Source organism: Thalassophryne amazonica, chromosome 10 (genome assembly GCF_902500255.1).
Source record: "Thalassophryne amazonica chromosome 10, fThaAma1.1, whole genome shotgun sequence".
In the NCBI taxonomy this organism is placed as follows: Eukaryota; Metazoa; Chordata; class Actinopteri; order Batrachoidiformes; family Batrachoididae; genus Thalassophryne; species Thalassophryne amazonica.
This window is the reverse complement of record NC_047112.1, coordinates 85,287,564-85,314,532: the sequence shown is the minus strand read 5'-3', so window position 1 is coordinate 85,314,532 and position 26,969 is coordinate 85,287,564. Positions and strand designations below refer to the sequence as shown.

General features: G+C 44.5%; 1 long non-coding RNA gene across 1 annotated transcript; it reads right to left on the bottom strand.

Annotated features, from left to right (window-relative positions):
• Positions 1-1,977: 1,977 nt before the first annotated feature.
• Positions 1,978-25,214, bottom strand: LOC117519572. The gene is made up of 4 exons (XR_004563352.1): positions 25,203-25,214; positions 25,122-25,127; positions 16,610-16,618; positions 1,978-2,099 (listed from the first exon to the last, which is right to left on the bottom strand). It is a non-coding gene; the product is annotated as an uncharacterized LOC117519572 (long non-coding RNA).
• Between the last annotated feature and the right edge of the window lie 1,755 nt (positions 25,215-26,969).

Here is a 26,969-nt window from a genome sequence, read left to right as displayed (position 1 = left end):
GCTGAGCTAACCTCGGCCTCACCGTGAATTAGCAGGAACAGAGAAACACCGCTCATTTGATTCAAACTGTCGACACAATCTAGGATGAGCCTGTCAATGATGTGGATATAACAAGTTGCCAGAAGCTCACAATCAAAGCTTCTTGTATCCTGAATTGCACTTTTGCTCTTCAGAAATAAAAAGTGAAACAGAGCCGTATTTCCTAAAAGCATCAAGTTGTATAGGCTGGAACTGACCTACTTTTATGTTTCTGTTATTTTTAATTTCTGTGTTCTTGCTTCTTATGTGAAACACTTTGTGATTTTTATCTGGAAAGGTTGCTATATAAATAAATTTTACTTACTTACTTACACAAGAACACAGCCCTCAGACTTTCACATCATAAGGTGAGAACATTAAAGACATAAATGGAATACCGGCTATACTAAAATATGAAATGGAGCAAAATGGGGACTGATAATTCCAAAATGGGGTAATGAAATAAAGCAAAATGGAACCTGATAATTTCAAAATGAGGTAAAATGTAACAAAATGGAGTAAAATGGGGTGTGCCGATTTACCCAGACTTACTCCAACTGACAAATATGAATAAATTAAGTACTTTTATTTATTGTTTGGTGGGTTTTTTGTGGCATTTTGGAAATAGTAAAATGCGCTCCTTTCCCAAAACGGTACATATATAAAACAACTTACATCTGATGTTCCAAAGATGAAACTTGAGCCACTGACCCAACAATGGCATCGTTTGACATTTCACTCCATTTTGCTCCATTTCGTTACATTTTACCCCCATTTCATAATTATCAGGCTCCATTTCACCCATTTAAATGATCCGTTAGGACAATTAACCACACAACAAGCCATATTATTACAGATATTTGTTATATCATTACAGATATTTTTGTAATAATTTGGCCACAAAGGAGTAATTTGGTCATGCTAATGTTAGCTGTTACCATCATGCTATGTGACGCTAGCATCATTTTCAAGACATGTGAATGACTAAATCCACTAAGGCGCGGTCGCCTTATAGCTTTGGCCAGGTTGTCAGCCATAGTTTGAAAATAAACTTAAAACTTATACATAAATAATAAATAAATAAACTGCTTCATCTTGGCAGCTTTAGAGGTGCATGCTGCCTCCTACTGTATTAGTGTGTGGAATAATAGCATTTATTATTCTAAGTCAATACAATACAGAACATGTATCAATAAAATGAAAAATACAATAATCAAAATGTACAATCAATATCGTGACAGTATTAGAAACCAGCACGTTTGATAATTTTAGCACATTCATACAGCAATTTTAACAGACTGAACAAAAGCACCCTGAGTGCTGTATTTTATTTGTTGCCTAAAATCACTGCAGTGATGCACTGATTCCACAAGGTCCTTTTTTTTTTTTTTTTTTTTTTTTTTTTTTTACAAAGATGCTTAAAGTTAACAGGGACCATCTCTCCACAAATTTTTGTCAAAATCAATTTTTAAGCTGTTATGCATTTTGTCACACAAGCAAAGAGACAAAATCAACCACACTGCCTCCATGCACTGCCATTTGGTAATAGTAATAATCATAGATTAATGAATAAATACCTTTTGTCTGCTGGTGAATCTTGCAACTGCACAACAGGTACACTGCATTTGATTTGGACGTTTGTACTCAAACCAACAGTTGAAGCTACATAACTTAAATATATACATATTTGTCATGCTTTCAGTGGCCGATTGTTCAAGGTCACCACAGTAGAGCTGGTGAATTTGTGAAGGAATTGTCAAACTATTGACATTTCAAGCATTTCATGAGTAGGGCTTCATCACAAATGCAACAAGACGATACAGTCCTCAGTCAAGGGGAGGAGGAGGAGGAGTAACAGGAAGACAGGGGACGGGAAGGAGTAGTAGCCAGTAAGCCAGTAGCAAGCAGTATTTCTGGTATTTATATTTGTGTTTACATTTTGCATATTGTTTTTTTTTTTACTTCTACTTTTGATACTCTGTGTGCTTCTCACCCTGTGTGCTGCTATACAATGCTGCTGGAACCACATTTTCCCTGATGGAGTTTTCCCAAGGAATGAATAAAGTTCTGTCTAATCTCATCTACAGGTTTATACCATAACAGAGTCTTGATGGCGTTGTGCTATATCATGGTGATTCTTGATGCACTTGTGATGAATTGTCTTCTGCATCATAATAAGGTCATGGTGTTGTCATAGAGTAGTCTGGACAGGATGCAATCAAGATTCATCATGAGAACTTTGATGTGCATTTGTGGAGAGTTGTGCTCAAACATTGGGAACCATTGGAACATTTCTTAAGAGGGTTGGTGCAGGGGGCATACACTAGTAAAAATAGCCACCACAGATAAAAGAAGACAGAAACAACTCAGGAAAACAATGGTTTGTATTTAGGAACCCTTTATAGCATATTCCAACAGTGATAAGCATCCACGAACATCAAATTTTTTGTGTTTTCAATCACTAACAGCTGCTCCAGGAAGTTGCTCAGTGGCAGAAACCATTGACTCATTATCATCAGGGGTTGCTTTACTTTGTTTCAGGGGTATGAGGAAATTTACCACGACATGAAGCAAAACTACTAGTACATATTCAGAATCAACCAGTGACCACAAAGTCACTTTCAGGTTTTGGCTCTGCAAGCGACAAGTTAAGTTCCATGTCAGCTTGATTGTCATTAACCGGGACCTGACTTGGGTTTTTCAATTCTATGAACTAATATGAACATTGACCAATTCCTCAATCCGATTGATCTAACTCATGCAACAAATACACATTTATATTTATTTCAATAGATAGCACACAGTGTTGTCAGGCGTACCAAAAAAGTACATCTAAAATACATGACATAATTGTTTTTTCCTGCTATGTGAAGATAAGGACGGCTGCGTTCCTCACAGAAGGAATGTGTGGCAACATTCACTGAGACCACATATTTCATCGGTGCTGTTTTAAGTATTTGTTTCTGCGTTTGAGGGAAAGCCCTCACAGTAAAAGTCATGCAAATGTTGAGGGGAAACAGAGAGAGAAAGCCCCTCCTCTGCTGCTGCGGCGCCTCACTGAACACTGAGGGGAACCAGAGCTTATCGACTCTGCTGTGGGAGGCACAGCAATGTCAGGAACTACTCACTGAGGAATTCCTGACCTTTGTGTTCACGTTTACTCAGGCATGTGTGTATCGGTGAGTGTCAATGTGTAGTGTGGGAGTGCAACGAGAACGGGAGGTAATGAAACAGATTGTGACAAAAATGGACCATCAGAACAAGGTCAGTCAGATATTGCAGACCTTCTCCCTTCTGACCAGCTCATTGTTTCAAATAGAACAGAATAGGATTGCTTCATGCATGCTGGTTAATATTAGTGAGCAAATCCCCTTTGCAAATTTCCGGATTAAGGATATCTCTAAAAACAGATGACAAAAAAGACTGCCATAAGATAAAGTACCAATTTCTAAAAATTCCAGAATCGATGGTGTTTCCCCAGATTTGACTGATTTTGGAGAAGGAATCATCAGGTGATGTCTGGGAAAATGCACTGGTGCCACATATCACTGCATCCACGACACTATGGAACCACCTTTGTTCCTGGATGGCAGCCATCCAAGCAGACAATTCATCCATCTTGAACTCTCAGAAATAACCATCTATTTGATGTCGCCAGTTGAAATATGGGCATGATCCCTGTTGTCTTCTCCAGATCCTGGAGAAGATCACAGGATGCTGGAATATGCCCAGAGAAATGCATCGCATGTCCAAAATGTCATAACTGACATTTGCAAGTGATACTCCTCATCCTAGTGTCCTTAAGGAACCGTTTTTTTTTGTTGTTTTTTTTTACAAAAAGTCATTCCAGCGGTACCCAAGGATCCTCAGAAGAGGCCTAGTACCAAAGGTATGTGGTTGTTGTTTAAAGTCACTATTTAGCCTAGACGTTTCACCACTGTGTATTATGTTTATATTGCAAAGATTCATCCTATTCTCTCAATAGCTGATGCAGAGACTCTGATTTGTGCCTTTGACTCCTCTAGATTGGATTTTCTCAGGCTTATCACAGTGCAGCATTAGAGGTCTCCAGCTGGTTCAACATGCTGCTGCTAGAACTTTGACTACAGCAGTCATTCATTCATTTAATGGATGGATGAATGAATATTTATTCAAGAATTTTTCCAGATGGACCTAATATTAAATACATCACATCATTAATTTTGGTCACAAGCGGATCCAGGTATAACAACCACTCAGTACAATTGGAAGAACAAGGACTCTAAAGACTTGGATCTTGGACCTCCTGCAGAGATATCAGCATCATCAAACACCTGTCTAGCGACCTTATGACTCCATAAGCTGTTGCCAAATTATTCTTATCCTCACAGGCCAAGCTCCCAGAGATGTGACAGTTTCTGCCAACAACTTTGACACTTTCACGATATACATAGACACTGCTAATGCCTAAGTCCCTCAAAGTCAGAGATAGCCTGGATCTTAGTCTTGATCCAGGAAAGTCACACTCAACTTCTCAAGTGTTGCTATCGGAGCATCAACTGATTCCACAAAGATCACAGCATCATCCACAAAGTCAAGGTCAGTGACCCTTTCCTCAATGAAAGAGGCATCCAAGTCACTGGATGACATAATCCTACCCAACACCCAGACTGTGCAAGCACTGGACAGACTAAGAGCTAGAACAAATCCTTGAAATATACCAGAAGTTACTGGGAAGACATCAGAGACGTTGCCCCCTCTAAAGCGCACGCACAATGTCTATGTATTTGTGTATGCCTTCAAATTCTCAGAATGTCCCACAGTGCAGTCCGCACAACTAAGTAAAATTAAGTCAACATTAACTGCAAAAAAGACAACGGAAGAATGGACACAGTCTTTCAAATTTGGGCTTCTCATTCAATTGGGGGATTGTAAGAATAAAACTATGTTCCTCTTGTGTCTCCCATTACTTTGCTCAGGGTCCCCATAGAATAGCCATGTTGATTTTTCATGAGTTTTGGCTCTGAGGCCTGTCTTGATGTAACTCCAAATATATGTGGATAATGGTGCTTGGGGAGCTTTCTAGAGGGGAGCTTCTGTTTGGGGGTACTCACCATGCTGCCCTTTGGGGATACCAAGATGAGTAATGTATGTGTTCAAAACAATCACTCAATTTTAAATTAACACAACAGTAAATGGTGGTAAATCAACTCTATAGCTGTGTTAAATAGAGGGTTAAGTCAGTTTAGTTAACACTAATACAATTCATTTAATTTAATAAGAGGACAGTCAGGATTATGAGTGAAGATATCAGACGGAAAGCACATGTATAATGGTTTGGAGATAAGAGCATGAGACAAGATTGAGACAATGTGGAAATGTGCCGAAGCAGCCAGGGTATATAGGGAGAAGGATGTTGAAGCTGGAGGCACCAGGTGGATGGTGTGGCAGAGGAAGATACAGAGGACAGGGTAAGATGGAGACAGATGACCTGCTCTGGTGACACCTAACTGGAGGAGGCAAAAAGTAATAACAATTAGAGCACCGCCTAGTTGTTATTAGGTTGTTATAAACCTCCACCAACATTAGTTTCCAACTCCACAAATTTTTACCTTCGAAAAAAATTTCAAGGCCAAAGTCCTGTTAGAAGTGGCTTTTTATAAACTAAATTAGATGTGATCAAATGTCAGGAGTATGTATTTAGTTCATGCACTTGAATCAAAGTTTGTTTTTTTGTGGTGTTGTCAGGTTTTTTCCCCATTTTTTTCGGTTTCTGAATTCTTTTTCTGATAATTTCCACAGATTATTGGTTATCTCTGCTATGCACAATTTGCCATTGCTTTCTGGCACTTGGTTTCCGACATGATAACTGTAAGATAGACAAACAGGCATAAAATTGGAACCGCCATCCCATTTTGATGGTGTAGGTAAATCCATACCAGAAAAATGAGAGTGGCTGAGACAGTTTTGATTGAGATATAATGCAAAATGTCCACCAAATGGGCATTTCAATATTAAATTCATGTTGTGTGGGCCGCTGAAGAGGAGGTACTGCTGGCCCACCACCACCAGAGGGCACCCTGCCTGGAGTGCGGGCTCCAGGCACCAGAGGGCGCTGCCATCTCACAGGAGCAGCCGGGGTGACAGCTGTCACCCACGACAGCTGTTACCAATCATCTGATCCGCAGCGGTATATCTGCAAGACGTCATCTCCACTTCTCTGCCGAGATATCGCTCTACCAAGGAGGTAACGATCTCAGCTGACTGTGTTGATTCTCTGACAGGAATATCTATTGCTTGTGTGTGTTGGACAGCAGATATTCTGTTTCTTTTTTCGACGAGAGGTGGAGGTGGCATTCCCACCATACGTGTTGCTGGGTGCACACGCACCCACATCTAACTGTTTTTGTTCCTCGCCAGCAGTACCAGATCCGACAAGCGGAGGCAGTGGCCACCTGGGTGTTCGGGACTTGGCGGCTCCAGTATTCCCGGGGTTCGGTGGCGGAGGAAATCGTGTGGTTCCGGTTCTGCTTTGGACGGACGTCTCTTATCTTCGAGCCTGCCCACACGTCACCCTTGTAATTGACTGACTGTTAAATTTCACATTCGCCGTGTTTGGTTGTGCTTTTTCACAACAGTAAAGTGTTATTTGACTTCCTTCATTGTCCGTTCATTTGCGCCTCTGTTGTGGGTCCGTGTTCCTACACTTTCACAACAGGATATCTCGGCCACCGTGACGGACCCCGAGGGGCGTCAACCGGCTGTTGAACGGCCAATGGAAGAACCGGGCGCACAGGCGTCTGCAGGAGGAATGATCGGTGAGTTGCAGCGAATCCTCACCGCCTTTACGGCTCGGTTGGATCTAATGACCGAGCAGAACGTCCTCCTTAACCGCACGGTGGAGGCTCTCGCCGCTCAGGTGGAAGCGCGCCCTCAGGGCGCTGCTGCGGCTCTCCCTCCTGTCGATCCTGTGCGCAACGTTGACATTCCACAGGTCGTTCAACGACCCCTCCCACCTTCCCCTGAAGCATACATAAGCCCTCCAGAGCCGTACGGGGGTTGTGTGGAGACATGCGCGGACTTTCTTATGCAGTGTTCGCTCGTCTTCGCACAACGTCCCGTCATGTACGCGACTGATGCTAGTAAGGTATCTTATGTGATTAATCTGCTTCGCGGTAAGGCACGCGCTTGGGCTACAGCGCTCTGGGAGCAAAATTCACGGCTCCTTCAGACATATGATGGGTTTGTGAGGGAGTTCAGAACAGTGTTCGATCACCCAAATAGAGGAGAGACCGCTTCAGCCGTGCTGCTGTCAATGAGACAGGGGCGCCGGAGCGCAGCTGCTTATGCAGTCGACTTCCGCATCGCGGCGGCGAGGTCCGGCTGGAATAGCACTGCCCTCCGTGCCGCCTTCGTAAACGGACTGTCGTTGGTCCTGAAGGAGCTCCTGGTGGCTAAGGACGAACCGCGGGATTTAGACGGGCTTATTGATCTGGTTATACGATTAGACAATCGGTTAGAAGAACGCCGTCGGGAACGAGACGAAGGGCGTGGCCGGGCACGCGCCGTCCCTCTCCCTCCCGGTTCCAACCGAGCTCCGCCCTCCCCACGCTCCACGGCCTCTACGCTCCGTGTGGTTACAGCTCCCCCTGCTGATGAAGCTATGGACACGAGCAGGGCCACATTTAAACCACCGGATAGACAGAGGAGGCTGGTCCGCGGAGCGTGCTTTGTTTGTGGCTCGATAGAGCATCAAGTGAGGGACTGCCCCGAGCGGTTAAACAACCAACGCCCGCCCCTAGAAACTGGGCTAGGGGTGGGCCAAGACATTCACGTGGGACACACCCATATTGCCACACGACTCCCGGTTACAATCCTTTATGAGGATTTAACCCTTCAGGCCCCAGCACTGGTGGACACGGGCTCAGAAGGGAATTTGCTAGACAGCAAATGGGCCAGGGAGGCAGGGCTCCCTCTGGTGGCACTTACTTCACCTGTGCAAGTACGGGCACTAGATGGCTCCCTACTCCCTTTAATCACACATAAGACACCTCCAGTAACTCTGGTGGTGTCAGGGAACCACCGGGAGGAGATCGAGTTTTTTGTGACTCCTGCCACCTCCCGCGTGATTCTAGGGTTCCCCTGGATGTTAAAACACAATCCCCGGATCGATTGGCCGTCCGGGGTAGTGGTTCAGTGGAGCGAGACCTGCCATCGGGTATGTTTAGGTTCCTCGGTTCCTCCCGGTTCCCAGGCTAAGGAGGAGGTCAGAGTCCCGCCCAATCTCGGGACAGTGCCGGTGGAGTACCATGACCTTGTGGACGTGTTCAGCAAGGATCTGGCGCTCACCCTTCCCCCGCACCGCCCGTACGATTGTGCCATTGATTTGGTTCCAGGCGTTGAGTTTCCGTCCAGCAGGCTGTACAACCTCTCACGACCTGAGCGCGAATCAATGGAGACCTACATCCGGGACTCTCTAGCTGCTGGGTTGATCTGGAATTCCACCTCCCCGATGGGTGCAGGTTTCTTTTTTGTGGGGAAAAAGGATGGCGGACTACGTCCATACATTGATTACAGGGGGCTGAACGAAATCACGGTTCGTAACCGATACCCATTGCCCTTGTTGGATTCAGTATTCACGCCACTGCATGGAGTCCAAATGTTCACTAAACTAGATCTTAGAAATGCGTATCACCTGGTTCGGATCCGGAAGGGAGACGAGTGGAAGACGGCATTTAACACCCCCTTAGGTCATTTTGAGTACCTGGTCATGCCGTTCGGTCTTACAAACGCCCCCGCGACGTTCCAAGCATTGGTTAATGATGTCTTGCGGGATTTCCTGCACCGATTCGTCTTCGTATATCTGGACGATATACTCATCTTTTCTCCGGATCCTGAGACTCATGTCCGGCATGTACGTCAGGTCCTGCAGCGGTTGTTGGAGAACCGGCTGTTTGTGAAGGGCGAGAAGTGCGAGTTCCACCGCACTTCTTTGTCCTTCCTGGGGTTTATCATCTCCCCCAACTCCGTCGCTCCTGATCCGGCCAAGGTTGCGGCGGTGAGAGACTGGCCCCAACCCACCAGCCGTAGGAAGCTGCAACAGTTCCTCGGCTTTGCTAATTTCTACAGGAGGTTCATTACGGGCTACAGTCAGGTAGTTAGCCCCCTGACAGCCCTGACCTCACCAAAAGTCCCCTTCACCTGGTCGGATCGGTGCGATGCCGCGTTCAAGGAGATGAAACGGCGCTTTTCGTCTGCACCCGTTCTGGTGCAGCCCGATCCTAGTCGCCAGTTAGTGGTTGAAGTGGACGCCTCGGACTCAGGGATAGGAGCTGTGCTTTCCCAGAGCGGGAAGACCGATAAGGTCCTTCACCCGTGTGCCTATTTTTCCCGCAGGTTGACCCCGGCCGAACAGAACTATGACGTCGGCAATCAAAAACTCCTTGCGGTGAAAGAGGCTCTTGAAGAGTGGAGACATCTGTTGGAGGGAACGTCCGTGCCATTCACGGTTTTCACTGACCACCGGAACCTGGAGTATATCAGGACCGCCAAGCGGCTGAACCCCAGGCAAGCCCGCTGGTCACTGTTCTTCGGCCGTTTTGACTTCCGGATCACCTACCGTCCCGGGACCAAAAACCAGAGATCGGATGCCTTGTCCCGGGTACATGAAGATGAAGTCAAAGCGGAGTTGTCGGATCCACCGGAACCCATCATCCCGGAGTCCACTATCGTGGCCACCCTCACCTGGGACGTAGAGAGAACCGTCCGGGAGGCCCTGGCACGAAGCCCGGACCCCAGAACTGGGCCGAAGAACAGACTCTACGTCCCACCAGAGGCTAGGGCTGCAATCCTGGACTTCTGTCACGGCTCCAAGCTCTCCTGTCATCCAGGGGTGCGAAGAACCGTGGCAGTTGTCCGGCAGCGCTTCTGGTGGGCGTCCCTAGAGGCCGACGTCCGGTATTATATCCAGGCCTGCACCACCTGCGCCAGGGGCAAGGCTGATCATCGCAGGGCTTCGGGACTGCTCCAGCCGCTGCCCGTGCCTCATCGCCCCTGGTCCCACATCGGCCTGGATTTTGTCACGGGCCTCCCGCCGTCCCAGGGCAACACCACCATCCTCACGATAGTGGACCGATTCTCCAAGGCGGCCCACTTCGTGGCCCTCCCGAAGCTCCCGACGGCCCAGGACACAGCGGACCTCCTGGTCCACCACGTCGTCCGGCTGCATGGGATTCCAACAGACATTGTCTCCGATCGCGGTCCCCAGTTCTCCTCGCAAGTCTGGAGGAGCTTCTGCCGGGAACTGGGGGCCACGGTGAGTCTCTCATCCGGGTATCATCCCCAGACCAACGGGCAAGCAGAACGGGCCAATCAGGAGGTGGAACAGGCCCTGCGTTGCGTGACGGCCGCGCACCCGGCGGCCTGGAGTACTCATTTGGCCTGGATCGAGTACGCCCATAACAGCCAGGTGTCGTCAGCCACTGGCCTCTCCCCTTTTGAGGTGTGTCTGGGGTACCAGCCTCCTTTGTTTCCGGTGGTTGAGGGAGAGGTCGGTGTGCCCTCGGTCCAGGCCCACCTGCGGAAGTGCCGTCGGGTGTGGCGTGCCGCCCGTTCTGCTTTGCTGAGGGCCCGGATGAGGACGAAGGCCCATGCAGATCGTCGGCGGACCCCGGCCCCTACGTATCGGCCAGGGCAGGAAGTGTGGTTGTCAACTAAGGACATTCCCCTCCAAGTGGTCTCCCCTAAATTGCAGGATCGGTATATCGGTCCATTTAGGATCCTCAACGTCATCAGTCCAGCCGCAGTGAGGCTTCAGCTTCCGGCCTCACTGCGGATCCATCCCGTTTTCCATGTGTCCCGACTTAAGCCACATCACACTTCACCCCTCTGTACTCCGGGTCCGGCACCACCTCCTGCCCGGATCATCGATGGCGAGCCGGCTTGGACTGTGCGCCGGCTTTTGGATGTCCGAAGGATGGGCCGGGGCTTCCAGTATTTGGTGGACTGGGAGGGGTACGGCCCCGAAGAACGCTCCTGGGTGAAGAGGAGCTTCATCCTGGACCCGGCCCTCCTGGCCGATTTCTACCGCCGCCACCCGGACAAGCCTGGTCAGGCGCCAGGAGGCGCCCGTTGAGGGGGGGGGTCCTGTTGTGTGGGCCGCTGAAGAGGAGGTACTGCTGGCCCACCACCACCAGAGGGCACCCTGCCTGGAGTGCGGGCTCCAGGCACCAGAGGGCGCTGCCATCTCACAGGAGCAGCCGGGGTGACAGCTGTCACCCACGACAGCTGTTACCAATCAACTGATCCGCAGCGGTATATCTGCAAGACGTCATCTCCACTTCTCTGCCGAGATATCACTCTACCAAGGAGGTAACGATCTCAGCTGACTGTGTTGATTCTCTGACAGGAATATCTATTGCTTGTGTGTGTTGGACAGCAGATATTCTGTTTCTTTTTTCGACGAGAGGTGGAGGTGGCATTCCCACCATACGTGTTGCTGGGTGCACACGCACCCACATCTAACTGTTTTTGTTCCTCGCCAGCAGTACCAGATCCGACAAGCGGAGGCAGTGGCCACCTGGGTGTTCGGGACTTGGCGGCTCCAGTATTCCCGGGGTTCGGTGGCGGAGGAAATCGTGTGGTTCCGGTTCTGCTTTGGACGGACGTCTCTTATCTTCGAGCCTGCCCACACGTCACCCTTGTAATTGACTGACTGTTAAATTTCACATTCGCCGTGTTTGGTTGTGCTTTTTCACAACAGTAAAGTGTTATTTGACTTCCTTCATTGTCCGTTCATTTGCGCCCCTGTTGTGGGTCCGTGTTCCTACACTTTCACAACAATTCATATGTCCACAATCCGGATCAGATCCAGAAAAAAACTTTGTCAGGTGATAGTGAGAGTCTGCACCTCACTTTCAAATATGAGAGTGATTGAGGCACGTTTGAGTAAGATTTAATGTAAAATACACATTAAGTGAGGTTTTCAATGTTAAATTTAAATGACCACAAAATCTGTAATCTGTATCAGAGCCAGATCAAACTTTATCAGTCAGTAAAGGACACCATCCTACATAACACTCTCAAATATGAAAGAAATTCTATGTTTCTTTATTCTGCACATTTCAGTATGGCCTTATGTTGTGGCCAGCCTGAGGCACACCTGTGATATTAATCATGCTTTCAAATCAGCATCTTGATATGCCACACCTGTGAGGTGGGATGGATTATCTCAGCAAAGGAGAAGTGCTCACTGAAACAGATTTGGACAGATTTGTGATCAATATTTGAGAGAAATGGGCATTTTTGTTGTGTGGGCCGCCAGAAGAGGAGGTACTGCTGGCCCATGCAGACCGCCGGCGTTCCCCGGCCCCTGCTTACTAGCCCGGGCAGGAGGTATGTCTATCAACGAAGGACATCCCCTTACAAGTGGATTCCCCTAAGCTGAAGGAACGTTACATTGGACCATTCCAGATCCTCAAAGTCCTCAGTCCGGCCGCAGTGAAGCTGAAGCTACCAGCTTCACTGCGGATCCACCCGGTCTTTCATGTCTCACGTGTCAAGCCATACGACACCTCCACCCTCTGCACTCCTGGACCGGCGCCGCCTCCTGCCCGGATCATCGACGGGGAGCCTGCATGGACAGTGCGCAGGCTCCTGGACGTCCGTCGTAAGGGCCGGGGGTTTCAGTATTTGGTGGACTGGGAGGGGTATGGACCAGAGGAATGCTCCTGGGTGAAGAGGAGCTTCATCCTGGACCCGGCCCTCCTGGCCGACTTCTACCACCGTCACCCGAACAAGCCTGGTCGGGCGCCAGGAGGCGCCCGTTGAGGGGGGGGGGTCCTGTTGTGTGGGCCGCCAGAAGAGGAGGTACTGCTGGCCCACCACCAGAGGGCGCCCTGCCTGAAGTGCGGGCTTCAGGCACGAGAGGGCGCTGCCGCCACGGACACAGCCGGGGGTGACAGCTGTCACTCATCAACTCATGACAGCTGTCACCCATCTCCACTTCATCAATCCACTCCATAAAAGCCGGACGTCATCTCCACCTTGCTGCCGACATATCATCTACCTGTGAAGGTACTTTTCTCTGCTGACTTAAATCATTGAGTAATAACCTGAACTTCTTTGCAGCCGTATTCCTGTGGCGTTTCATTATCTGTGGATTGGCGCAAAGTGTGATCAGCGACGGCTTCGCTTCACACTCCAACCAGATAAGTGATTTAACAGGAGCTGCACGAGTGTGTGATTAGAGGTGGAGGTGACTTTCCACCTTCTGACTGTTTTTGTTACTGGGTGTGCACACACCCACATCTCACTGTTTGTGCTCCTCGCCAGCAGTACCAGATCCGACAGTCGGGGACGGTGATCACCTGGGAATTCGGGACTTGGCGGCTCCAGTATTCACGAGGTTCGGTGGCGGTGGAAATCGTGTGGTTACGGCTCTTCTTGGAACAGACGTCTTCTATCCTCGAGCCTGCCCACATGTCACCTTTGTGTATTGACTGCTATCAGATTCTGTGATTGTCTGTATAATCGTTGTGCACATTCACAACATTAAATTGTTACCTTTTGGCTCATCTATTGACCGTTCATTTGCGCCCCCTGTTGTGGGTCCGTGTCACTACACTTTCCCCAACAATTTTGTTCTTTTGTGTATATAGAATATGTCTTAGATCTTTGAGTTCAGCTCATGAAAAAGGGGAACAAAAACAAATGTGTTGCATTTATATTTTTGTTCAGTATATATATATATATATATATATATATATATATATATATATATATATATATATATATATATATATATATATATATATATATAATATCCAATCAGTATTCACATATGTCTCCATTCACATATGCAAGTTTGGCACTTGTAGTTGTATTATATATGTATGCCACCAGTCAAATATTTGGACACACGTCTCCATTCAAGTGAATGGGAAAGTGTGTCTAAACATTTGATTGGTAGTGTTCCATCTCTGAATATGCTGTAAATATACCATAAATTGCACATGCCTGTTATGCAGAGAATAAATTGGACCCCAAAATGCAGACAACCACCCACTAAGTGAAAAAAGTGACTTTGTTTACCCAAACAAAAAGAGTCTAAATGCAAAAGCAAGAGATCTGCCCCCCCCCACACACACACACACATCTTCAACCGCTTAGTCCAATTAAGGGTCGCGGTGGGCTGGAGCCTATCCCAGCAGTCATAGAGCTTTAGGCGGGGTACACCCAGGACAGGACGCCAGTCTATGACAAACAGACAAACAAACACATTTACACCCACTCGCACACCTACGGACAATTTAAAGATTCCAATCCACCTAACCCGCATGTCTGTGGATGTGGGAGGAAACCGGAGCACCCGGAGGAAACCCACACAAACACAGGGAGAACATGCAAACTCCACACAGAAAGACCACATTCAGGAATTGAACCCATGACCATCTCTCTGTGAGGCAACAGTGCTAACCACCAAGCCATCGTGCTGCCAAGATCTGTCCCAAAAGTCCAAATTATACCTCAGGTGTAGGCGGAACGAGTGGCGAGGCTGAGCATGGTCGGCACAGGAGGTGCATGACTGAATTAGAAGAGTGGGAGAATGAACAGGTCTTGTAAACTGCTCAGGAGTGGATAACTAATTACAGGTGTGAGAAGTCAAACGTTAGCCACAACCAACCTAAGAAGACAAACAGAAAAAGGTCAAATCTACACAAAGCCTGCATTCATCTATGAACCAACCCACCAACTATTCTGACCTGCATGAAAATCCTTTGCCAAATTACACACACAATCAAGTGAGGCCACATGTACTGTATGTGAAGCACAAGAAAATGCTTATGATTAGACACAGCATGCATCTGATCCTCCGTGTCAGCCGGTGAACTATGGCAAATGTGGATTCTCGTTCAAAAAATGTCAAAAACAAAATCAGCTGAGCAGCTCTACAAAGGTGATGATGCGATGTGGTCTCACACATTCTAACTCTTGCCCTGACAATATGCTTTGTTCCTGTGAGAAAACAGCTGCTCTCCATCAGGTCTCCTTTTCAGACACATTGACCTCCACACATGCACTCCCCTGAGATTCCTTCCTTACACTGATCTCTGCTTTCCTTTGTCTGGATGCTGAAATTTCAGATGCACGTGCTTTGCATCGATAGTACTCATGACCCTGAGGGATTGCGGCAAGGTCAAAGTTCAGGGAGATACTTCTGCTCTTGACAACCTGACACCCCGAAGACATGACAGCTGAGAGGTGTGTTTGTTCTCGTAGCTTATTCTGGTGCACACTGGCATGCTCAGAATAAATGCACCACAATGTGAGAGCTTGTTTGTTACACCTATATACAGTATAGTGCATACAGGGGTATTGGTTTCAGTCCTGTGTATGCCGGGCTGTCCAGAGAGTTTTGATCCGAGTGGGAACAACTCTAGTGGAATGATTGCAGGTCAGCCAAGGACAAAGATATTTCATTTTTAGAAAAATTGGATAATTTAAGGTCAAAAATTCAAGGTCAAAGGCTAAAGTCAAAATTTTGGTCCAATGCTTGTACTATGCATTGGTGCTATTTAGAATGGCTATTTTGAAAATCTGCTTAAAGATACAACTGTGGATGATCAGTGGGGAGTGTTGGTGTTGGTTGGTGGCATGCATGAGGGATCCATCCATCCATCCACCTGAGATGCATCCATGACTGGGGCAGGTGGGATCTACATTGGAGCTGTTTGAGAATCGGAATGTGCTGAACCAACAAGGGGTCCAAAAAAGCCCTGACTGACTCCCCGTTCTAATCCATTTTTAATGGAACTCTGTTCTTCACATCTTGGGTGTTTTTTGAGCTATTGGTCATTGTGATCACTGCACTCTACATGTATATGGTTGCTTAGCTGCAACATTTCTTTCTCTGCATATGTGAGAAATTTGTATTTTGTTGCTGTTAACCCCTTAACACCTATTGTTGCATATATGCTACAATATGTGACTCAAATATGCAACATACCAAATTGACCAGTATGCCTGTTGTCGCAAATTTGCAACATACCATTATTATTATTATAACATTATAACATAAATTATTACCAAAATACCAAAATTACTATTTGTTTTTTTGTGCAAAAGTGAAATGAATAATCTCGATATTATTTACCATCTACTTAAAGGCAAAAACACACACAAAACATTTTTTTATATATCCAGCTATATAAATTTAGGCGTTAAGGGGTTAATATGGCAAAAGCAGATGGTTACCCCACTGAGCCTGGTCTGCTCAACATTTCTTCCTATAATCAAAAATGACTGAGGGTTTTTTTCCTTACCACTGTTGCCAGTGTGTTTGTTCAGGGGATGGGTAAGATTTAAACCTTATTTCAAAAATTAGTTAAAGGTAAAACTATGGTGTTTAGTAGTTAGCACTGCTGCCACAGTGAGAAGATCCCGGAATCAAATCCAGCCTGGTCCTTTCTGAGTGACATTTGCATGTTCTCCCTGTGGATCTCCCGCCCCCGCAAACACATACACACTTCCAAAGACATGTAATTTTACCGTAGGTGTGAGTGACAGTGTGAGTGACAGTGTGAGTGAGTTTGTCCATCTGCATGTATTGGACCTGTTCCACCTCAAACCCTAAACAGGACAAAGTGGGATCAGAAAAACAATGAATGAATGAATTAAACTATTTTTACTGTGAAATCACAACATGAAAGCATTTGGTAACTTTGTCTTGGTCATATGACCTTTTTGTCCTTGGATTAACCTGAAACCTCAAACTGTAGGTCATAACATCTTAACTCAAACAGAAGCCAGTGCGGGTTAAATATAGCAGAAGGATTTATATGCTAAGGCTCCAAACAGACTTAATCAACTATCAAGGCCATATGGCCCCATATACAGAGTGACCCCCCCCCCCCCCCCCAAAAAAAAAACAGAACTAGAATTTGCTGTTGTTATTATCGTTCCAATAGTCTTCCCCAACATGTCCTGGTCAACCAAGGACAAGACATTTTGCCTGGAGGCCTATTTTGCCAACAAATCAAACCATTTGGAGCATAAATTTGAAATAACATGACTTTTATGCAAAGCGACCAAGATAACTGAAACTTTGTGGAATTATCGTACACAGACTGACGTTTTTATTGCAAGTTTTATGGGATCTGGGTTTTTTTTTGGGAGGGGGGTGGTCTCTGTGGATTATAGTAAGACTCAATCACAAAAAAATTAATGAGCATTAATTTGTGTCAAATATGTGCGGTAGGAGCGTTGGCTGCTGTACATTAAATAGTCTTATTGCTAGATTTCGTGTGAATGTCTATTGCATCGTGAGGATGGAGATGGACCAGAAAAGCATCATTTTATGATGAGTGACAGTTTGACAAACATGAGCGAGCTGCTTATCCTCGGAGACTCCATCGTCTTCACATTTTGCTTCACGTGACGTGTTTCTGTCAGTTTGACACACACACACACACACACACACACACACACACACACACACACACACACACACACACACACACACACACACACACACACACACACACACACACACACACACACACACACAAAGAAGCCTTGCTGTCAGCCAGTGAAGGACACAGACAGACTATTCTCTCCCTGGGCACAATTCTGTAAACTGCAGACACAAGCTACCCACTGTTCATGAAACGCCATCTTATCACAAAAAGTACATCTACAGCCAGGTCCATAAGTGTTTGGACAGTGACAGGATTTTTGCAGTTTCGTCTCTTTACACCATCACAGTCGCGTTGAAATGGTACAATCAAGACGTGTTTGTTGTGTAGACTTTCAACAATAATTCAAGGGCTTCACAAAAGTTGATAAGGTCTAAGTATTTCAGCTAAATACAAAGGCACTGAACCAGAGAACAAAACATTACAATAGCCAATTCTGGGACAAACAAAGGCATTAATCAATGTTTCTGCATCTGTCATTTACAGAATATACCAAATCTTTGCAATATTATGTCGATGAAAGAAAGCAGACTTTGTATCCTCTCCAATGTGTAGTTCAAAGGGTAGTGTAGGATCAAAGATCACCACTATTTTTTCTAACTTTTATTAAGATGTTGAATGACACATACATCCGGGCTCAATGACAACTGGCCAAACTGTTGATTATGTTTTGTGGGACATTGACTATCATTTCTATCTTGTAGCTTAGCCATCGATTTAGCTCAGCTTTGCCAATAACACAAAACATCTGGAAGCTGATCCACATCAGGATTCTCCTGTTAACAGTGATCAGTCATTGTACGAGAAGCAGGTTTGTCAGTGAGACTCCTGCATGTAAATGGACTGCACTTATATAGCGCTTTTCCATCTGCATCAGATGCTTAAAGCGCTTTACAATAATGCCTCACATTCACCCCGATGTCAGGGTGCTGCCATACAAGGCGCTCACTACACACCGGGAGCAATAGGGGATTAAAGACCTTGCCCAAGGGCCCTTAGTGATTTTCCAGTCAAGCTGGGATTTGAACTGAGTATCTTCTGGTCTCAAGCCCAACGCCTTAACCACTAGACCATCACCTCCCCTAGCATGTAGCATCTTAGCTTAGCACGATGCCATGAAATGAACCACAAACACGGCCGGTTCCACACTTTCACAAGAGGCAACATGCTTTGTTTGAGTTCACAAAGGGGAAGGATAAAATCCTTGGTTAGATCCATTTTTTGAAGACCATTCTCACGCTGTGGTCGGCTTCACTTCTGCTCTGTCCCAGAGGGACTCCTTAAAAAAAAACCTCTCACTTTCCTCCCCAAAAATATTATCTCCGGAAAATCTGTCCACCTAAGCAATAGTCGTGTGACTGAATCATTGCAAAACACACATTTGAATGATTTTGATGTATTTACCGTCAAAGTGTACAAACACACACACACACACACACACACACACACACACACACACACACACACACACACACACACACACTGATTTCACACTGTAAAAAAAAACAAAAACATTTTCCCCCATTCATTTTAGGGGTGGAACCTGAAATTATGTCAACAAAATTCATATTCCTCACAGCGTGAAGTTTCTGAGTGTTTATCGTAGTCAGGTGGCATCAAGCTTAATTTCTCTGTGTATATGGCACCAAAAAAAAAAAAAAAAAATGCATCAATATTTTCATAATTCTTTATTTATTTAGAATAGTCAGCTCATTTCACATGTTATTTCTCAGTAACGAGTACAGCCCATACAATCCAGACCTTCCAGTTCTGCCCTTGCAGATCAAGTCCAGCCTTCCTCAGAGAACTAACTGCTTGTGTGTTCCCATGTTTGAAAAACCACAATTGCTCAATTCCTATTACACCTCTGGAAACATGTAAAACCGGGTTGGAAGACAATGGAGGCAAAGTGATCCACACCAGGTTTAAACTGCTCATATCTCTCGGATCAATCATTTTTGCCACCTTTTTATCCACTAGTCTGTCCCACGGACGGAAACTGTGGTGGCGAGACTGGCACTGACCCTCATGTCCAGCTTCCAAGTCACACATAGAGCATAATGAGGCTTTTCCTCTGAAGTCGCTCCCCAAAAGACTGCAGGAAATGGAATTTTCTGAAAGGATCAAAACAAGTCGAGAGTTGTAAATGGTTTGACTTTCCAACAAAGACAAAGTGCCAGATTCCAGTGCCTTAAGGGACACAACTATATCACAATGAATCCTCTGTCTAATACATGCACACACCCTCATGTGTTCACACACACACACACACAAACACACACAGAATGTTTATTAATAGCTGAGAGATGTTGGTAACGGCACAGTATTCCAGTGGTTTCCCAGTGGAATCTTTTTCATACCTGTTTGTCAGAGCTTAATGGGGTGCATGCCTCTGCATATCCTTCACTCCTTAAGTGTGCATGTGTGTGTGAGAGAGAGAAAAATAGGGTTGGTCTCCAGGCAAACTGGCTTTGCTTTTTGTTGCGGGCATGGCTCATGAGGGTAAAGGAGAAATGCACTTTCACATGCATGTTGGTGTGTGTCTGGAGTCTGCCTGTTAACCCTTTATGGCCTACAGGTGTTTTTGGAGTAATTTCCACCCAAGTGACATCCCCAAAAGTCAAGGCTTAGTAGTCATTTACTTTAAAATGACAAACGACGAAGTGCATGTGCTTGTAAAAATACTGTGTAATAACACAAGGTGTTAGTCCAAAGAAAGAAAGAAAAAAATAAAGAACCAAGCCCCATGGTTGCAACTCGCATATTACACTCCTTTTCAACAGGTTTACATAAATCTCAGAGGTTCCAAAACATGTCTTTAAAGTTTTTTTTTACTAAAAATCCACTCCCATTGTGGATTTTAGAGTAACTATAAAACCGTCTGTTTCAGCTTTTGTATGTGAGGAAGACTCAGTGGGCAGAACAAAGACCCAGCTGGAGGAGGTGTTATTTCCCTCGATGATGTCATCTATCATTGTATACCCGAATGTTTAAATGAATTAAAAGGATTAAGTAGTGTAAACTCAAAGTTTTAAGAAAACATTCTACTTACTTAAATATTTCAAGTTTGTGTAATATGGTCTTGGTTTTTGAGTAAATTAAACTCAGATTTTTGATTGATTTGAAGTAATTGTATATTAAGTAAGCAAAACTTCAAAGCGTAACTTAAGCAAAACCTCAAAGAATTAAGTAATCATATATGAAATTATTAGCGTTGACTTAACCCTCTGGGACCAACACCGTCGTATATGACGGCTAAGACCAAGCTTTACTAAATTATAAATAACTTTTTATTGATATGAGATAGAAATTTACTTTTTTTGCTGAAAAGTTAACTCCGCGGACTTTCGAGACAGCCATGAGCCATCTTTCTACTCCTCATAGAAGCTGTGTGATGACGTGTGCAATGTGAGTGTCCAATCGGAACTGGTTCACCGTCACATGGTTTTCCAAATGTTGTGTGGGCCGCTGAAGAGGAGGTACTGCTGGCTCACCACCACCGGATGGCGCCCTGCTTGGAGTGCGGGCTTCAAGCACAAGAGGGCGCCAGAACCACTGGGAGTGACAGCCGTCAATCATCCTCAACACCAGCTGTCACTCATCATCTCATCATCACCATCACCATAAAGGCCGGGTGGCGACTCCACCTCCTCGCCGAGAAATCTCCTACGATACAAGGTAATCTCTCTGCTGACTTATACGTCAAATAATAATCTGATCTGTTTTGCAGCTGTTTTTTCCTGGTGGTATTTCCTTGACTGGATTTTCGGAGCTGCACGTGTGTATGATTGGAGGTGGAGGCTCTCCCTCCACAAGAATCAATAATCAAGGTTGCTGGGTGTGAGGATTCACACTCACTACCTTCTGTTTTTTCTGCCAGCAGTACCAGGGCCGACAACGGAGGACAGAGACCACCTGGGGACTCGGGGCTTGGCGGCTTCAGTGTTCTTCAGGCCGTTGGTGGTAGAAGCGGTGTGGGTCCCGGCTCTTCGTTCATCTGAGGTCTCCTATCTTCGAGCCTGCCCGCAATCCTCTTGTGTGTGATTGGCAGTACCTTTGTTTATTTTACGTTGTGTTCTTGTGCAACATTAAATTGTTACTCCTTCCCTTATCCATTGTCCGTTCATTAGCGCCCCCTGTTGTGGGTCCGTGTTACGACACCTTCCCAACACCAAAATCCAATCGTAGGGCAGATTTACCTCACGTGAAAAGCCAAAGAACGTTTTAAGGAGTGATATGTTACTAGTTGGCCTGTTTGAATAGCCCCCTGGGTGCTCCAATGAGTACATACTATTCCAATGCGCCCTGCACCATTACACACAGCAAAAGTGAAAGCAGACGGAGAGCCTCTGATGACAATCTCATGTGCTCAAACAAAGAGTGTGTAACCATCAGGATTGCTACACTAGTTTGCATGTGAATGTTACTGGATAACTCTGTTGCTTTCTCGGCGTATGCCAGGCAAGTGAACTGTCCAAAAAAATGCCCTCGGACCCCAGAGGGTTAATGAACATTTTAGCAGCAGTGGTGGGCAAGTGGTTAGCGTACTTGGTTTCAATGCAGACGGACCCCCGGTTCAAACCCCATCCCTGCCACATTTCTCCATGTAATGTAGAGTTGCGTCAAGGAGGGCATCCGGTGTAAAATTTGTGCCAGCTCAAGATGTGAATATGCTGTGGAAAAACAAGGGAGCAGCTGAAGGGATTTACTTTTAATTAATGAACACTTTAATTTAATTGGAATCATGGGGTACTTGTACAAGTACCATATAAACAAATCTTTTAAGTTCTGGGAACAATTGACTTTTAAGTTTATGAACTCAAAAAGTTTGGAGCAGTTGATTGCCTCAATATTTTTGAGTTCTGCTAACTTGTTTGGGTTTACAGTGCAGGGAAAATCTCCACTTAGTCTATGTCAGGACACAGTTTCTGAAAGGTGAAGCAGGTAAAAGTGGGAGAGGACAGACTTTTCTCATTTTTGAGTAGGATTGTAGATAGACTAGGACCAGCTAATATTGTCAGAAAACCACAGTAAAGTGCATTCTGAATAATATTAATATATGTGACCTTTAACATTGTGATGTGTTGGACATACAAACTATAACACTATCTGCAGAAAGATTTGAAATCATTGTGCAAACTAAAGAAAAAAAAAAACATTCTCACATTTGGCACATTTGTTACACCCATTTTGGTGCAACATTGACATGGTATCCGTTACGCATCAAAATATATTTTATATAAATTAATAAATGACAAAATCAAAATATTTTCCACATTCTATTTTTAGCTTTACCTACACTGTTTGTTGCATGCAGGGGTGTGTCACTTGATGCGTATTTAAAGCATGACTAAAACATGCTTGTTGTTGTGTGTAAGCATAACATGATACAGTGTCTAGCCAATCAAATCCTCTGATAATGTGTCAAACAGTGCTCCATGTGTGTTCTGTTTTTATCTCGTGACGCGGGCAAACATCACACTATGTGACTTATTGCACAGTCACTGCAATGTGTTTGTCTCTGGAGATATCTTGCAGTCATCTTGTAATTTAATTAATCAATTAATTAATGTAATTTCATTTCTTTTACTTGTTGTTTTATTTGTTTTAATGTTGTAAAAAAAAAAACTAAACTAAATAATGACGTGTCTAATACCATTCATACAGCATTCAAACTACAAGCTACTCTTACTTTTAATTTTTTCCACACAAAAAATGAGGCAGATCGCCGCACAGATAACCCGTTCTCTAAGATCTGCTGTCCTGTTATGGGACTTGGAATAGTGACAGTCTCCATGCAGACAGGGAAGATATGAAACACACATTCTCCAAAGCCAGATGCTGTCAGAGAAAAGTGACCACAGATGTGGCTCCACAGATTAGAATACAGTACTCACTCTTTTGCTAGTGTTTTTAAGTTTCTTTCTTTGTGTATCTTGAATATCCTCGTGCCTGCATTCTTCTGGAGGTTCTGCTGTCCTCCCACCGTCAACATATGCACATTAGGCTCTTGCTTCTTTTAGTTCTGAAATTGCACCAGGAAGGGAATCCGGTGTAAAACTTCTGCAAAAATCAAGAAAACAATAACAACAAAAAGATCTGGCATACTGATTCATCTGACCACACAATACAGGTTTCCACTGTGTGATGGTCCAACCAGGATGCTTTGAAGCCCAGAGAAGCACACCAAAGCTATTTCTGGGCAAGGTTAACATACTGCATCATTTTTGCACAGTAAAGTTTTAAGTGGCATTTGTGAGTGTAACTCCATATTATAATGCTGGGCAAAAGTTTCCCATATTATTCCCTTGTCCATGTGGTTATATCAGCTATTGATGAATGACGGTTCTTGATACAGTGTCATCTAAGGGATTGGAGATCACAGATGTTTAGTTCAGGCTTGTACTCTTTCCCTTTACACAATGAAATTCCTTCAGTTTCCTTGAATCATTTAATGATATTATGTGCTGTAGAGTGAGCAATATGCAAATCCCTTGCCATCTTTCTTTGAGGAATATTGTTTTTAACTATGTCAATATTTTTTTCTTATAGAGTTGCTGACAAACTGCTTGTCCTCTGTCCATCTTTGCTCTTCAGAGTCAGCTTATTGTGCATACTGCTTTTGTATCAAATCATGATTACAATCACATGTGGACATCAGCTCTTTGAAATAACATCAATTTGCATTTTTTCTTACCTCATAATTAGCCATTAATTGATGCCATCTCAACTTTTGTTTTGGGATGTGTTGCAGTCCTTTAATGCAAGAATGGATGTAAATTAACAAATGAATTGAAGTCGACCACACAAAGCATGAAATATCTTTGGTTTGTACTGTCTGCAGTGAAACAGAATTCAAAGTAAAGAATCACTGCAGAGTTTTTTTTAATTTGCTTTTTCTGTTTTGGGGTTGTATTAATGGCATAATGACATAGGATCCACGGACCAGTATAACACTGAAAGACTTTAAAGCCCTTCCACAAACAACATCAACAGGACTTAAGAAAGCATTACTTTTGCTTACTGTAGCCAGGAGACTATTTTGTGTTTGTGCTGGGTTTTAGTCAAAATGACAGTGTCAACACATGTGTTTGAGTTCATTTTACTCCAGAGAAGGGAAATGTTTTGTTGACATGTTGCAGTCTTTTTGAGAAATAGTGATTACAGAGTGTCACAAAAACAATGTATAGGTCTTTTGGCCCGCTTGCCGGCTACTCTGGTTTAAAGGGATAATAAGACGTCCTCAGTGGTCTGATTGTGAACATGTGTGTATCTGCATGTACGCTTGTGTGTTGGGGAGGAACATCATTTCTTAGAACTACAGTTTCATGATAACCAATCTGTATTTTCTCTTCAGTTATAAATAGCTATCTGACAAGCCAACCAGATAAGCACAATACGACTTCTACTCATTTTGTTTTTAAACACCACTGTTGTTAAATCAAATTCAGTTTAATCATTTAACATTATTTCTGGCTTCTAACCATCATTGGCATGTGTGTATGTGAGCTAATATGGAAAACATGCTGAGCTCCAGCTGAACGTCTCCACGTTATCACCAAATTAGACTGACAAAGTGCAAGCTCAAGCTTTTCATTATGTGTGACAGTATATATTTTTAAACCCCAAAAAGCACATACTTGGGGGTACTTATTACTTTAATAGCACAACAGAGAGTCCAGTTTGGTTCCATCCCAAGGTTTCATCATGAAATTTTAACAGGAGGATGACATTAGGAAATAACAGCAGGCCATACAGCAGGTGATTTGAAAGCCTGCAGGGCCTAGTCTTAATGTGGGTGTGTAGTTTAGTGGGTACATTGAGGCAGAACAGCCACTATGGTTGTAGTGTAGAATGTGTGAAAGGAAGGGATTTTTTTTTCATATTGAGACTGTCCTGTACCCATCAGCTCACTCATAAAGCATTAACATAAGTAATCAAATAAGTGGAAAAAATCTATATCTGTCTAAGCATGTGCATATCGGTCCTTAGATTTCTGTTAACCTGAAATGAGACATCTGATTTCTATTAAGACAAAATCAATTCCTACTTCAAATGTATCATCTACTAAATCCAGTAAGTGTCTTATTCTTGGCTTTATTAACATAAAGTTGTTGTCCTCTTAGTCATTGCTCATAAATTATGTAATTTAGAAAATCATTTTGGTATGATCTGCTTATGTGAAACATGGTTAAAGCCAAATGTACAAATGCCTTTAAATCTTGTGCATGACACTACACAAATCAAGTAACCAACCAACCAACCAACCAACCAGCCAACCAGTTTACACAGGCATAAACGTAACCTCATTGATGGAGATAAGAAAGAACTTTTGTAACAGTTCTTAAAGTTTTTATTCCTCCCACACACAGCAGATTAACAGTGAATGAAGGGAGAAAGCAAAAAACCTTTTGGAGAGAATGCTTTCATCTTTCCTCCAGGCTGGCAGAGAGTGGCCTTATCTCTGAGGTTTGGCCTCGGTATCGAGAGTAACCCACAGTGCCTGAAAGAGAAACAAACACAGCTAAAAGTGACGATGCCGTCCAGTTTCTCCCTGTTAAACATTAGTCCCAGGAATCACACTCTATCTGTGTGTGTGTGTGTGTGTGTGTGTACACTCAAGTTCTGAAAAACAGGGAACTAAACAATGAATGTGTCTGAAGAGAGTTATGATGCACACGTGCAAGGAAAGAGGCCGGAACACCAAGAACACAGATGGGCTTATGGAGACAAAAAACAAAGACACAATGAATTTGATGTCTAGAAATTTACTTAGATGGACAGGAGAGCTCGCATTACCTCTGCCTTCCTCCACTGGTTGGTGAAGGCAATGAAAAAACACTGTGATAAGGTTATTCCTCTTGGGGATGCCACAAATGTTGCATGTATATGATGGAAAACACAGAAGTTAAAAAATATATTACCCTGCTAAGGGCCCTTTCACACATAGCACAAATAAGTAGGAATCAGGGTGAATCAGCCTGAATGAGCCTGAATGAGTGAACCACGAAAACATCGAGCTGACGTTGGGAGGGACACACGGTTGGGCAGGGTGATCCCGCTGCGATGGTTTTGTGCACTCGCGGTTTCATGCAGCGGGAACACAGTGCGAGCAGCTGGAGCGTGTGGAACCACATTGGTCAGCTGCTATGGACGGGATTTGAACCTGCAATTTACAAAAGCTGTGATTAACAGACAGAAACTTTACCACTGCACTGCCATCACTGTCCTGTAAGAGGAACGTAAAATGCCTAAAATCAACAAGGAGATACAGATATTTAAAAAAAAAAAGTCAGACAATGTAGACGAAGAGGAAGTCTTTAATTACGGCGAAAAAAGCGCCGTAAATGCCCCTGTTGTGGAGGGGAAAAAAATAATAAAACCACACACCATAAAAAACATCACATTTTATTGAATCCCTCTTATCGAGTGGACAATATAAGTATTAACCGTCTGTTCCTCTGTAGATGACCCATGGTCACAGACCTACAGTCATAA